The following is a 13,503-nucleotide window of genomic DNA, read 5'->3' as shown; positions in this document are numbered from 1 at the left end:
CCTCCATTTCCCCAGATTGCTCCAAACTGAAACCCCCTCCAGCAGTCTCACCCAGCCTCCCCCCGGCTCCTCCTCCAGCCTTTGTCCAGTTTCCCGGGCAAAGGTGTCACCTGGCCCCAGCCCCCCTCTTGGCTCTGGTTACAGGCTCAGGTATCATCTCTCAAGAGAAGTCACCCCCTGCTATCCCATCCCCAATGCAGACAGTCCCAGTAAAACTCCCCTGCGGCATTCCTAGGTCAATCCGCCCCGTTCCCTACTGCATCACACCCTTATTCCTTTGTCCATCTCTTTTCAATTTTTTGAGTTACAAGCTGAGATGCTGGGCCTGATCATGTACTCTGCAACACTGACTTAAACAGGATTCTGCTAATTTAGGCCAGGTGAAGATCTGGCACATTATCTGTATGGTAAACATCTTTTATACATATGCAATGAAATAATACTTTTCACTTCTATAGAGCCCTTCATCCTGGAAACCAAAAGCACTTTACAAAGTGGGCAAGTATTAATATTCCTATTTTACAGATAAACTAAAGTCAATGTTTTCCGATCTGGGGTGTTTGAGGTTAGGCATGTAGGTCCACAGCTCTAGCAGATGTATACTGGTGTGGCTCCACTGACTTCAAAGGTCCCTAAATCCATATTTACAAACCTAAGTGGCCTGATTTTCACTGGTGATAATCCCCACAACCAAATTAATATACATTTCCAGTGGCCAGCACCTCCAGGGGCCAGCAACCTCTATTTAAGGTGGTGAATAGATATGAATTTGAATACCTAATTTCTTGCATGCAATCTAGACAATTTTAGGCTAAGTGACTTTCTTGAAATCATACAGCAATCCAGGAGAAGAAAACTGAATAAAAATATCTTTACTGAAAATGAAAACCATTTACACAAATTAATAATAAAAATTAGTAATGAATTATTATGGAGCCATGGTAGCTTAATAAAGGTGCTCCAGTTGGTTCTAAAATAAGTAAAGAAACAGAACCATAAGAAACACACAATTAAAGGCATTTTGCCTTCTTGGTTATGAGCACGATACATGCTAATCACAGAAGCCACACAACTTTTTTAGAATTTTAGAGAAGATAATGGGCAATTTTTTCAAAAGAATCTAAATGACTTAGATGCCTAAGTCTCATTTTCAAAAGTGATTTAGGCACTTAGAACTAGAATCACAAGGGGGGCTTAGGCATCTAACTGCCACTTTAGGTGCCTAACTCCAACATTTAGGCATTAATGATATTCAGAAACCTCCGCTCAGCTCCTTCCTAACCCTGGAGGGGCCTAAAATCCCCATACCCACTAAATTTGTGCTGTTGAGCATGCAGAAAGCCACCTAAGCCCTGACAGTACCAAGCAGCTCATCACCTAACTCACAACTAAGCCTTGGCAGGATTCACAAACCAGGTATTCCTCTGTGTCTGTGGGCCAAATCCAGTTGGGGTGCTCAGAGGCTATCTGCCAGAAAAAAAACAAAGAAGGAGGAAGGACTGGAACCTGGGTCTCCCAGGTGAATATGCTAACCTCCGGGCTACGAGTCAAATGACCATCTCTCTGGCCCGGTGACTATTTAAATATACACTGTGTTGTTGGAGTGTACCATTGTAGTCTACATATGAGAGTCCATGTGTTTCAAAAAGAAAAGGAGTACTTGTGGCACCTTAGAGACTAACAAATTTATTTGAGCATAAGCTTTCGTGAGCTACAGCTCACTTCGGGATGAAGTGAGCTGTAGCTCAGGAAAGCGTATGCTCAAATAAATTTGTTAGTCCCTAAGGTACCACAAGTACTCCTTTTCTTTTTGTGAATACAGACTAACACAGCTGCTACTCTGAAACCTGTCATGTGTTTCAGTGCATCTTCTTGTGCAAATATAAATTGATGAGGGATCCACAGATCTATCTGTACATTGAGCAGACACGGCCACAAGTTTTTACCATATCCGGCTTTCTTTGCTCAGGAGTCTTTCACTTTTTCTGTTTCCTGTTATTGTTGGCTCTAACCTCAGACTAACAGGGCTACCACCTTCCTGATCTATTGGCAACCGCAGCTTCCCATGCGTTTGGGTTGACTTGGCCAGCTCTGAGAGTGTCCTTATATCATTTTTGTTGGCCTCCCAGAATACGTGCTTTGGTTTTAAAACTGTCCCTAAAATATAGCTTTGGGGTATCACATATCATCCATATGAACAAGGCAACGAGCCCAGTGAAGCTAAGCCGGTATAATTAGGGATTCAGTGCTAATCATGGAGCACTGGTCCAGAACTTCAGTAGTTGCTATACTGTCCAACCATTTGATGTTACAGATGAGACACAGTGCATTTGAAAATGCCCCAGTTGCTCCAAGGTCCTGGCATAAAATTGTCCATGTTTCTCAATGATTAATGTGATTGCATAATGGACACTAATCTTGGTGTGAAGTTGAACACTTCTCACATTCCATAGGCAGTGCCAAAGTCGACCATAGACAGAACTGGCTTTAGAAAGCTCTGTGTGATGTCATCATTGATCATGGCACAATCAGGTAAAATGCTGCCAAAATAGCATACACACACACACACACACACACAGAGAATGGAACAGCTTCAACAGCAAAGATTGAGAGGGAGACTCACTCCAGAATACCTTATAGCCCAGTGGCGTGAGAGCTTGATTCAAGTGCCTGCTTCATATCAGACAAAGTTAGGATCTGAACCTGTGTCTCCCAGGTGAGTGGTTGAGATAGGAGCAGCACTACTGCTTTTCTTGAGAAAGTGTTGACTTATCTGACGTGCTTAACTCCAGGAGAGGGTTCACAGGTGTGAATATCAAATGGAAACAGGTGCCTTCCTTCAGGCTGCAGTTAGGTTCTTAAATGCCTTTAAGGGGCAGGGCTTAGGCCCCACCTCTTTCCTTGGCATTTCCTACTGGCTAACTTAGGTGGCTCTCCACTCAACTTGATGGCTTTTGTGAGTCCCTTTCTAAGGAGCCTAACTCTCCTCAGGCACTGTAAAGAGAGTCTAGGCACCTAAAGGGGGATTTTGAAGCCCACTGGGTGGTAGATCATTTAAAAAATAGATATTGCAATGCTTAGTGTTACAACACATATGCCCCTTTTGTAAATCTAGTCTGTAGGAGTCTAAGTCCCACCGGAAGTCAGTGGGACATAGGCTTTTAAGTTACTTAGGCACTTTGGAAAATGTGACACTCAGTATATTATATACAGAAGTTCTTCACTTTTAACTAAAATTCAGTTCCTTTTTTAGGTCATTACTCTGCCAAAAGAGCTAATCTCCAGATTCCATACAGATAAAGTAACAGTTACCAAAATTTGTTTTCTGGTTTATCTGATATAAATAACTAGCTAAAGAAGATGAAAAAGCTTCAGAAGTCCATGTGAAGTCACTCATTTCAATGGGGCCAGAATTTCATCCTTGGTGTTTTGATATCTGTGCCAGCTGATGATTGCTTCTTACCAAAATATGAATAATTTAGGAATGATGTCACAGTACTGGAAAACTCTGAGGGGGGTGACACTGACTTCATTTTCAAAAGCAGAAACTAATCACTCACTCTCCCTATCAAGACTGATTAGAACAATGTATGAGCACAGATATTTTCCATATCCCCCAGACATCAAAACAATCCAAGAAACTGAAAAACAAAGAATCATCAAAGTAACAAGTATGCAAATTTTGAACAATTAGAGCAGAATTATGTTGTACAGAAATGGTATTGTTCTTTAATCCATAAATAATCAAGTGATCAAACAATTTTACAGAGAAGTGTGTATTAAAATGTAAACTGTCACAAAGCTAAGTCAAGAAGTTCCTGAAAAGTGGTGAAAGCAAATGGTTATTTTTGGATCAAAAGTCCCATTTATAACTTTATAACTCTATCTTGAGTATCTCTCACATTACTGAAATTTTAAATAAATATGACACTTAAAGAAACAGAGTTCCGTCTATAAAAAAATCAAAACAGTCTCTATTTAAATTTTAGCTACAAATCTATATTTATTATTAGAACTGGCTGAATAGTTTAAAAATTATTTGTGAACCTTTAATGAATAAAAATTATTATGATTCATGGGACTGGATTATTTGTAAGTAAATATTCAGGAATCATGAAAATTTAAAGCATCGCATTAAAAATATTACAGCCAAACCAATCAGAAGTAAAACACAATGGTAATTAAATATTCATGGTAAATAGGCCCAATGGCCTGTGATGGGCTATTAGATGGGGTGAGATCCGAGTTACCCAGGAAAGAATTTTCTGTAGTATCTGGCTGATGAATCTTGCCCATATGCTCAGGGTTTAGCTGATCGCCATATTTGTGGTAAGGAAGGAATTTTCCTCCAGGGCAGATTGGAAGAGGCCCTGGAGGTTTTTCGCCTTCCTCTGTAGCATGGGGCACGGGTCACTTGCTGGAGGATTCTCTGCTCCTTGAAGTCTTTAAACTACGATTTGAGGACTTCAATAGCACAGATATAGGTGTGAGGTTTTTTTTGTAGGAGTGGTGGGTGAAATTCTGTGGCCTGCGTTGTGCAGGAGGTCAGACTAGATGATCATAATGGTCCCTTCTGACCTAAATATCTATGAATCTATGAATCTATATCAGATGATATAACCATAACTGGAGATGAATGCATGGCTGTGCTGATGGCATCAATAGGAGAGCTTTGGCTTCCTTAACCATGGGATGCTGTTCTGGGAAGAAGGACTGCTGGGAAAAGATGGGGTCCACTGACCAAGAAGGGAAAGAACAACTTCACACACTGACTCACCATTCTAGTTAGGAGGGCTTTAAAGTAAATTTAAAAGGTACAGATGAGAAAAAAAACAGGTAAGAATAAAAAGGCTACCTTAACAGAGGACTAGATTTGGGATCGGGGGTCGGGGAGAGACACGGACAATTAGAATAAGGTCATAGGAGCAACAAGAGGGAAATCAGTTCTGGAATCTGCTCAGCATCTTAGATTTCTGTACACAAATGCAAGGAGTATGGGGAATAAACAGGAAGAACTGGAATTATCAGTACGTAAGCTATATTTTGACTTAACTGGCATTACAGAGACTTGGTGGGATAAATCTCATGACTGGACTATTGTTGTAGAGGATAATAGCTTGTTCAGGAAGAACAGGCAGTGGAACAAAGGAGGAGCTATTGCATCATACATTAACAATATGTGCGCTTGGTCTATGGTACAGAGGGAGGCTGGAGGCAGACCAGTTGAAACTCTTTGGGTAAAGATAAAATGGGGGAAAGAAAAGGGATGATATCATAGTAGGGGTCTACTATAGACCACCAAATCAGGAAGAGGAAGTGATGAGGCCTTACCAGAACAAATAACAGAAAGGTACAAAACACAAGATCTGGTATCAATGGGGAACTTTAACTTACCAGAAAAAGTAATACTGCAAAACACAAAATGTGCAATAAGTTCTTGGAATGTATTGAGGACAATATTTTATGTTTCAGAAACTGGAGGAAGCCATTTGTGGCACTGCCATTTTAGATTTGATTCTGACCAACATAGAGGAAATGGTTGCAAATATGAAAGTAGAAAGCAATTAGGGTGCAAGTGAAAATGAAACTAACCCAACAAAAAGTAGAAACATGGATGAATGGCTAAAGAGAAGTACAAAAGAATAGCACAAGCATGTACAGACAATATTAGAAAGGCTAAGAATCAAATAAGCTACACATAACAATGGTTGTAAAAGTCAATAAGAACAGGTTCTTTAAATACATTAGGAACAAGAGAAAGACAGAGGAAATGTAGGTCCTCTATTTGCTGGGGAAGAAAAGCTAATAACTGATGACAACAAGGAGGCTGAGGTGTTGAAGACCGACTTTGCTTCAGTCTTCAGTAAAAAGACCAGCTGTCCAACACAATTAATATAAACAATAAGGGGAAGGAGTGCAACCCAAAACAGGAAAGAACAAGGTTAACAAATATTTAGTTAAGTTAAATGTATTCAAGTTTGTAGGGCCTGATGAAATCATCCTATGTTATTTAAGGAATTATCTGAAGCAATTATCTTGGAGAACTCATGGAGGAGGGGTAAGGTCCCAGAGGACTGGAGAAGGATAAATATAGTACCTATCTTTAAAAAGAGGGCCTGGGGAATTATAATCCAATCAGCCTAACTTTGATACCTGGAAAGATAGTGGAACAAATTATTAAACAATCAATTTGTAAGCATCTGGAGGATAATGAGGTTATAAGAAATAGCCAGCATGGATTTGGCAAGAACAAATCATGCACAATCAACTTAATTTCCCTCTTTGACATGGTTGCTAACCTAGTGGATGGGAGTGGCGGGGGGGAGGAGTTGATGAGATCTATCTTGATTGTACTAAAGCTTTTTGGCATAGTCCCATATGACATTTTCATAAGGAAACTAGAAAAATGTGGTCTAGATGAAATTACTATAGGGTGGATGGACACCTGATTGAAAGACCATACTCAAAGTGTAGTTATCAGTGGTTCACTGTAAAACTGGGAAGGTGTATTAAGTGGAGTTCCCAAAGGGTCAATGCTGGGTCTGGTACTATTCAATATTTTCAATAATTACATGGGTAATGCATGGAGAATATGCTTGTAAAATTTGCCTATGATGCCAAGCTGCAAGGGGTTGCAAGCACTTTGGAGGATAGGATAAGAATTCAAAATTAGCTTGACAAATTAGAGAATTGGTCTGGAATCAACAAGATAAAATTCAAGTAAGACAAGTGCAAAGTACTACAGTTAGGAAAGAAAAATTAAATGTACATCTACAAAATGGAAAATAACTAGTGAGGTATTAGTACAGCTGAAAAGAATTTGGGAATTATAGTGGATCATAAATTGAATATGAGTCAACAATATGATGGAGTTGCAAAAAAGGCTAATATTCTGGGGTGCATTACAGGAGTATTATATGTAAACCACGGGAAGTAATTGTCTAACTCTACTCATCTACTCATCAATGGTGTTATGCTAATAATTCCTCTGGGGTCTCTCTCGCTTCTCAGTGAAATAGATGAACAAACCAAAACCGCATTTCCAAACATCTCCAAACTTGAGCATGTTCAGAACCTGATCCTGTTCTAAACTTTTTTGTTTAGATCCATCTCTAAAGTTTTACTTTTTCCTTTTGTTGGTGGAGTAAGAGGGCTTCTGTTCTAATATGTTGCCATTGTTCTCTAGACACAATATATATTAAGTAATTTCTCTCTCCCACTGGCTATTGAACTGTTGTTTCTTCACAAATTATTTTAGTCCTGCTGCTTCTAACTCCAGCATTTTGCACAAGACCTTTCCAAATAAATTAGTCCGAGTTCTTTAAATATGTAGGACCTTATTTGCAAACATTTGCATCCAAGTTGCACCTTTAAAATTAGCATCTACAAATAAGGCATCTGTGTAACTCAGATAGCTGTGTTTAAAAATATGGCCCTGGGTGTGTTTACTGTAATCAATTAGGTAGTGATTTTTAAGGTGTAGAGTTAACAATCTAATTTCAGCCATTTGTTCTTTCAAAGATTTCTTCTTAATTTGGAGGGAGCTCTGAGTCCAGATATTCTGTCTGGGCCAATGAGATAAGGCTTCAATAAAAAAAGCTCCAAAGCACTTGGGACAAGACTAGATAATTCAGTGGTTCCAGCATTGGCCTGCTAAATGCAGGGTTGTGAGTTCAATCCTTGAGGGGACCATTAGGGATCTGGGGCAAAAATTGGGGATTGGTCCTGCTTTGCGCAAGGGCTTGGACTAGATGATCTCCTGAGGTCCCTTCCAACCCTGATATTCTATGATTCTGTGTCTACTGCTCTAGAAACACTGGTCCAAGCAGGATTAGAGGTCAGGCCAGTGGCCTGGATGCACCAGTGATGCAGTCAGAACCCACTTAGCCACGGTAAGGGAGGAGCAACAGCATAAAGTTCAAAAGCTTGAACGACAACTGTGTAGAACTTTTTTTTAAATGAAAAAGAATACCAGGTGGAGAAGAGTTGTAAATCCACTGAAGCATGGCTAAGGACATCAATGAACTCTTCTGGAATGTTGGCAGATCTAGGAGAGTAGCTCAGCACTATGAGTCCAGAAAATATTTGACTTTGGGATTTGGTGAGCAGCCTAGGGATGGAGTGAGGGATACCAATGGGTATCTGTTACGGCATAACAGATCAGAATTTTTCAGCTTGTGGTTTTTCTGCTGACAAGATGCTTGTAGCTCAAACTCAAAAGTGGGAATGCACGGAGATGCAGATTTTTAGAGGACAGATTTTCTTCTAGCATTTTGGAACTTCTGCTTTTAGTTCCAGTCAAAAACAGGTAAAAATTCTCTTTTGGGTTAATTTCAACTCTGGGGCAAAGATGGGATCACTCCTTATTTTACTTGAACCATTTGCTGAAGCCTAATTTCACCATTATAAAATCATTTTTTCATCGCTCAAGTATCAGACATAGAAATTCAGTGTAGAGGATATTTCTAGGAGTGATAGAAAGAATCATGCCTTACCCCTGTGAGAAAGCAAATTCACATGTGGATTTCCTCACACAACCCTACATCTTTGGTAAACCTAGGTCGATAGAATAAGTTAACATCTGAGCTACCTGCCATAAAAGAAAATGCAGCTCACCTGTAGCACATCTCTCCTTGCATTTACTGTTTTCTTCTTCCCCTATTATTTAACCATCAGTGGTCTATTGCTATTTTTTATTTCTTCACTATCTGAGTTTGATTCATGATGCTATATTCCATTTTCATTAACGGGGATGTCATGGGATTAATATTCAAAGATTTCCTTAGGCTCCCCTGCACTTTAAGGTTATACAGGGTGGGCTGATAAGGAAATTATTAGGATCCAGTAATAAGTTCCTATTAAAAATTAAATGTCAAAAATATCTTTTCTTCTTCACTTCTTTTTCAAGTTTCCTTAGTTATAGAAAGGAAGTGCTAAATGGAGAGAGGGGACCAGGGCTAATTAAGCTTAGTTACATGGAGGTCTCAGGGGAGGGAGATTTCTGTTCCCCTCAGGTACTGGGGAGAGGGCCTAAAAGGCATGGAAGTGCTGTAAATGGATTGTTGCATGGAACCGATGGAGGAAACTTAAAATAAAAGGGTGCAGTGAAGTCACAACCACTGGGCTCTGTGCCTTTTCCACGTGGAAGAAGGTGGGAGAGGAGCCACACCCTATGACAGGGGCCTAAGATTATAATGACACTGGGTGAGGGATGTAATACTTTCACCCATGTTGACAGTAACTGTAATCACAGTGGAATTATGCACTTTCATTCTGTATGCTTATATTTGTCATGATCATGGATATATTTATACGGAGTTTAGTCAACTAAAACCACAGCTCAAAACACTCCTGAAATTTGATGGGGGCTCAAAATCTGAACTTTGATCCATATCCATATATCTTTATCCATATATATATATATATATATATATATATATATATATATATATATATATATATATATATATATATATTTTTACACAAAATCCTAAATCTGAACTCTGTTGACTTTTCGCATGTTTGAAATCTTGATGTGTATCCAACTGTTGTTGCTGGGGTAACCTATAGATCTACATATGCTAGGTTTTGTTATACTCTCTGTAAAAAGAACAAGACATTAAGGGCCATAGCCTCAGCTGATGTAAGTCCATATATTTCTATTGACACCAGTGGAGCTATGCCAGTTTATACCCGCTGAGGATCTGGTTTTCAAATATTCATTTCCATTACAGATGATGAAAGGTAAAAATGTATACATTTTAAATAAGGACTATAGAAATTGCCCTTACTAGAGATGGGCATGCATTAAAATATACAGCCACCAAGAATTCCTATGTCTTCCTCTGAAAAAAAGACCACGGCTGCTACTCTGAAACCTAAGTACACCTAGTCATTCCAAGTGAGTATTTTCAGGAGTAATACTACAGCATTAACCTATAATCATGAGCTGACACATATTTTGGACACTATACTGTATGCTGCATGCCAGTGGGATCAAGTGCCTTTGCCTACGGTTGTGTCACTTGGATTCAAATACAATATTTATTGTATAATCTATTTAGAATATTATTTTTAAAACATGTTCAAAGGCATCCTCCAGGGCATTTGCACAGAGTTGGTTTTCTTTACGGAAGGTAAATTTTAGGGCCTAATTCTATCTCTGTACATGTTTATATCGGTTCATCATCGTGGTATCTAAGCACTTAAAGAAATACATAGTATTCCATTAACATCAATGAAGCACATGCATGCAAGAATGTGACATTTCCTATTCTTGTCATAATCAAATTTTAACCCCATTGGAGTTTACACCAAGGAATATTTAAGTCTCTTGTAGATGCTGTACATATCTCAATCTGTTTAAGACACAGGCAATTGAAAATTCAGGAAATCTGGCAGAAATCACCCATTCCTTCCAAATAAAGCCAACCAACCCATAAATGTGCGGACAGAAACAGGTGGAAAATATTTCCAACATGCCATAGAATTACAGTAATTTATAATTTATTTTCCATTGCACCAGTGAATGAGAAGAAACTAATTTGTGTTTGGAATCATTATCCCTCCATTCTGATGTGAGCTTTCCTGTGAGAGCTCTTTGATCCCGGCCTTTTCTATAATCAGTCCAATTCTATTCTGATTTCCCTGAAAAGTTCTCTTCCCTTCAACCATTTTCTCCTTTCTGACTTTATTTCTGTTGACATTGCATTCCTGAGCCCTTGTGCCTTTTCTGGGCTAATTGGTCCGGGTGGATTAATTTGGTATCTAATTACATAACTGTTTTTTTTTTTATTGTGCTATGAGTTTTTCAGGGTCACACCGAGTGAACTGCCCTCAGACTTTTTTTTTTTAAATTTCAGAAGAACTTGTTTTATTCTTTTATTTTTTAAACTGATCATGGGTTTAATCAAGCTCCCTTTGAAATCAGTGCTCATTCCCATTGACTTCACTGGGAGCATGATCAGGCCTGTAGCATATAAATTGACATGGTACTTTATGGGTACCATAATGAGCACATTATGGGTACAGTGTGTTAAAAAGCATATGCAGTCTCCAGGCTGTTTGAAATACTTGCAAACAAGAACACTTTTCAGTCCCACTTACTCACACACAAACATGTGAAAAACCACAAATACATCCACATTTAACCGTTACTGCAATGGTTACATTTGTTCAGATATAGAAAAGACAGGATTTGCCTGATAGTTTTGTCCATGGGGCTCAACTCTCCAAATAGTCCCCCAATAGGCAACTGGGTTACACACACGAGTATAGACTAATTGTATGAGCAAGGCTTAGGCTTCATGTTGGAAGAGCACATTTCTTGGGTGTGATGCACCTAAAGCACTGCTCAGCAAGAAAAGAGTTATTGTGTGGCACTAGAAAAAGCCATAATTTTTTAAAACTAATTCTGAAACATTACTATGTGAAATTAGGTCAATCTGATAGACAGAATTAATTATTCTCCTTACTTCTATCCTCTCAGATGATATACTGTTTTGTACAGATCTTTGAGAGCAAGAAATTATAGGAACAAATTAGGAACCAGGATGATATCATAATGTACTTCTTCCCTAATTAGGGAGATATCAAATACCTTAAATGTAAGCAATAAGAGTTATGACATGACAAGCAAATATTGTAGTGGGACAACAACATGGAGAGCAATGGGAGGTGGGGAGTAAAGCAGGGAGAAAGAAATAGGGGCAAAGAGAAGGGAGAGAAGGAAATGGACATACATGGGGTATATAGTCAAAGGAGGGAGAGAAGACTACTAAAAATGACTTATGGCTTTCCTCAAGGTCCATGCACAGATGATGATTCTGCATAGAACAGAGGAGTACTGCTCTCTGCCTCCCCCCACTCACTGAAACCTACCACAGGGACTTAGTAGGGTTCCATCTCCACAAATGGAGAGTGGTAGTGTGGTCAGGTAGCCAGGTTACCATGGACACTCTCCAAAATAATAAATAAACTTTGTAGGGGAAGCTGGTGTGAATAACTGCAGATGGGGGGATGACCCTCATTATTCTGGAAGCTTCTAAAGGCAGCTTCAATGTGGGGAACACCTGGCAACAGTTGATACCTTTTCCTGAATCAATTTACCTGAAAGCCATGTGAGTTTCACAGCATCCAGGAGATCATGGGTTTGAGCCCTCTGACTTCTCACATGGGGGTGGCAAAGCACTCACAGAATTACAAGGGAAATCTGTGAGCTAAAATTGAATTGAGTTTCTATTTCCTCATGTGGGAATAAACTACATAAAGGAAAATTTGGCCTAGGTGTTAGAGGAGTAAGGAAAAAAAGACAAGACAGATAGGGAAGGGTATTTATGAGTAGGTAAGGGAACCCTAGATTTGACTTCTGTCCCCTGGTTCCAGAAAATATGGCTCATTCTGATTCAGAACTGGATTCTTCACACCTGGTTTTCTATAACGTAATATGATCCCAATCCATGTCAACCCCCCATAATCTGACAGAATTGACATAATGGGTCAATGCTACTAGTGTGGGAATGATCCTGGTTATTTTATCCTAATCTCCTTGGTTTCTTGATGTTCATACATTCAGAGGAGAGGAAAATGCCCTCTTCTAAAGTAACTCTATTGGGAGGAGGGTTGCCTTTTTCACATTTTAGGTTCAATAGGCATGTGTGTAGACACAGATTCGTTTCAAATGCTGGCACTTACAATTTTCAGTTCAGTTCAGAAGGTACTATTGAATTTGGAAATCTTCCCTAGATTTGAATGGGCTTTGGATCATGCCTCATTTGTGGGTGTTCCTTTCTTTCTCTACTTGTGCCATGAAATATGAAGAAAAACAAAATCACTAGTGTACAGTAAAATGTGAAGAAAAGAAAAATAACTCAATGATTTTTGCTACAAATATGTTTCAAAGTCCTTCTTTATTCAGGGATTGAAATGTTTCTAATGTTCCCATGAAAAGTTTGCATTTCTTCAGAATCATATTAGTTGATGTGTTAGATTTTTCCAGAATGGTTTGTTCCGACAGTCAGGACTTAGGCATGAGGCCAATGACCTTTGTATCTTGTGTGCTCCTTTACCTGTCTACCGCATAATGAACAGTATCTTTGATCGTGAATTCCCTCTCCAAATCTTTATTTTCTGCTTTTGCTCCATAAGAGTATTAATATTTCCCAAGGCAGTTACACAACAATGTTTTAGCCATTTATCAGATTTGTTTGGGTTTAAGTTTATTTCTTGTTAGCAGTGTTTGTTGTGGGATTCTTTTTTCGCAAAAACACCAATATCTTGTTAAAGTATTTAAACTATATGCTGAGCAATTCTTCCATATACATCTTACAAATATCTTTGAAATCCAAATGGTTTTCAGGGATTTCAGAAACTCGTGCATTAATACAACATTTCTCACTGTTGCCAATTACTCGTGAATGTCCTGATTTCCTTTTCTTTGTGCTTTGGGTATTTCTATTTTGGCACATAAGTATTAATAAGTGCAATTAAGCAGGCATGTGGTGC

Source organism: Chelonia mydas, chromosome 1 (assembly GCF_015237465.2).
Source record: "Chelonia mydas isolate rCheMyd1 chromosome 1, rCheMyd1.pri.v2, whole genome shotgun sequence".
Taxonomy (NCBI): Eukaryota; Metazoa; Chordata; order Testudines; family Cheloniidae; genus Chelonia; species Chelonia mydas.
This window is presented reverse-complemented; position numbering follows the sequence as displayed.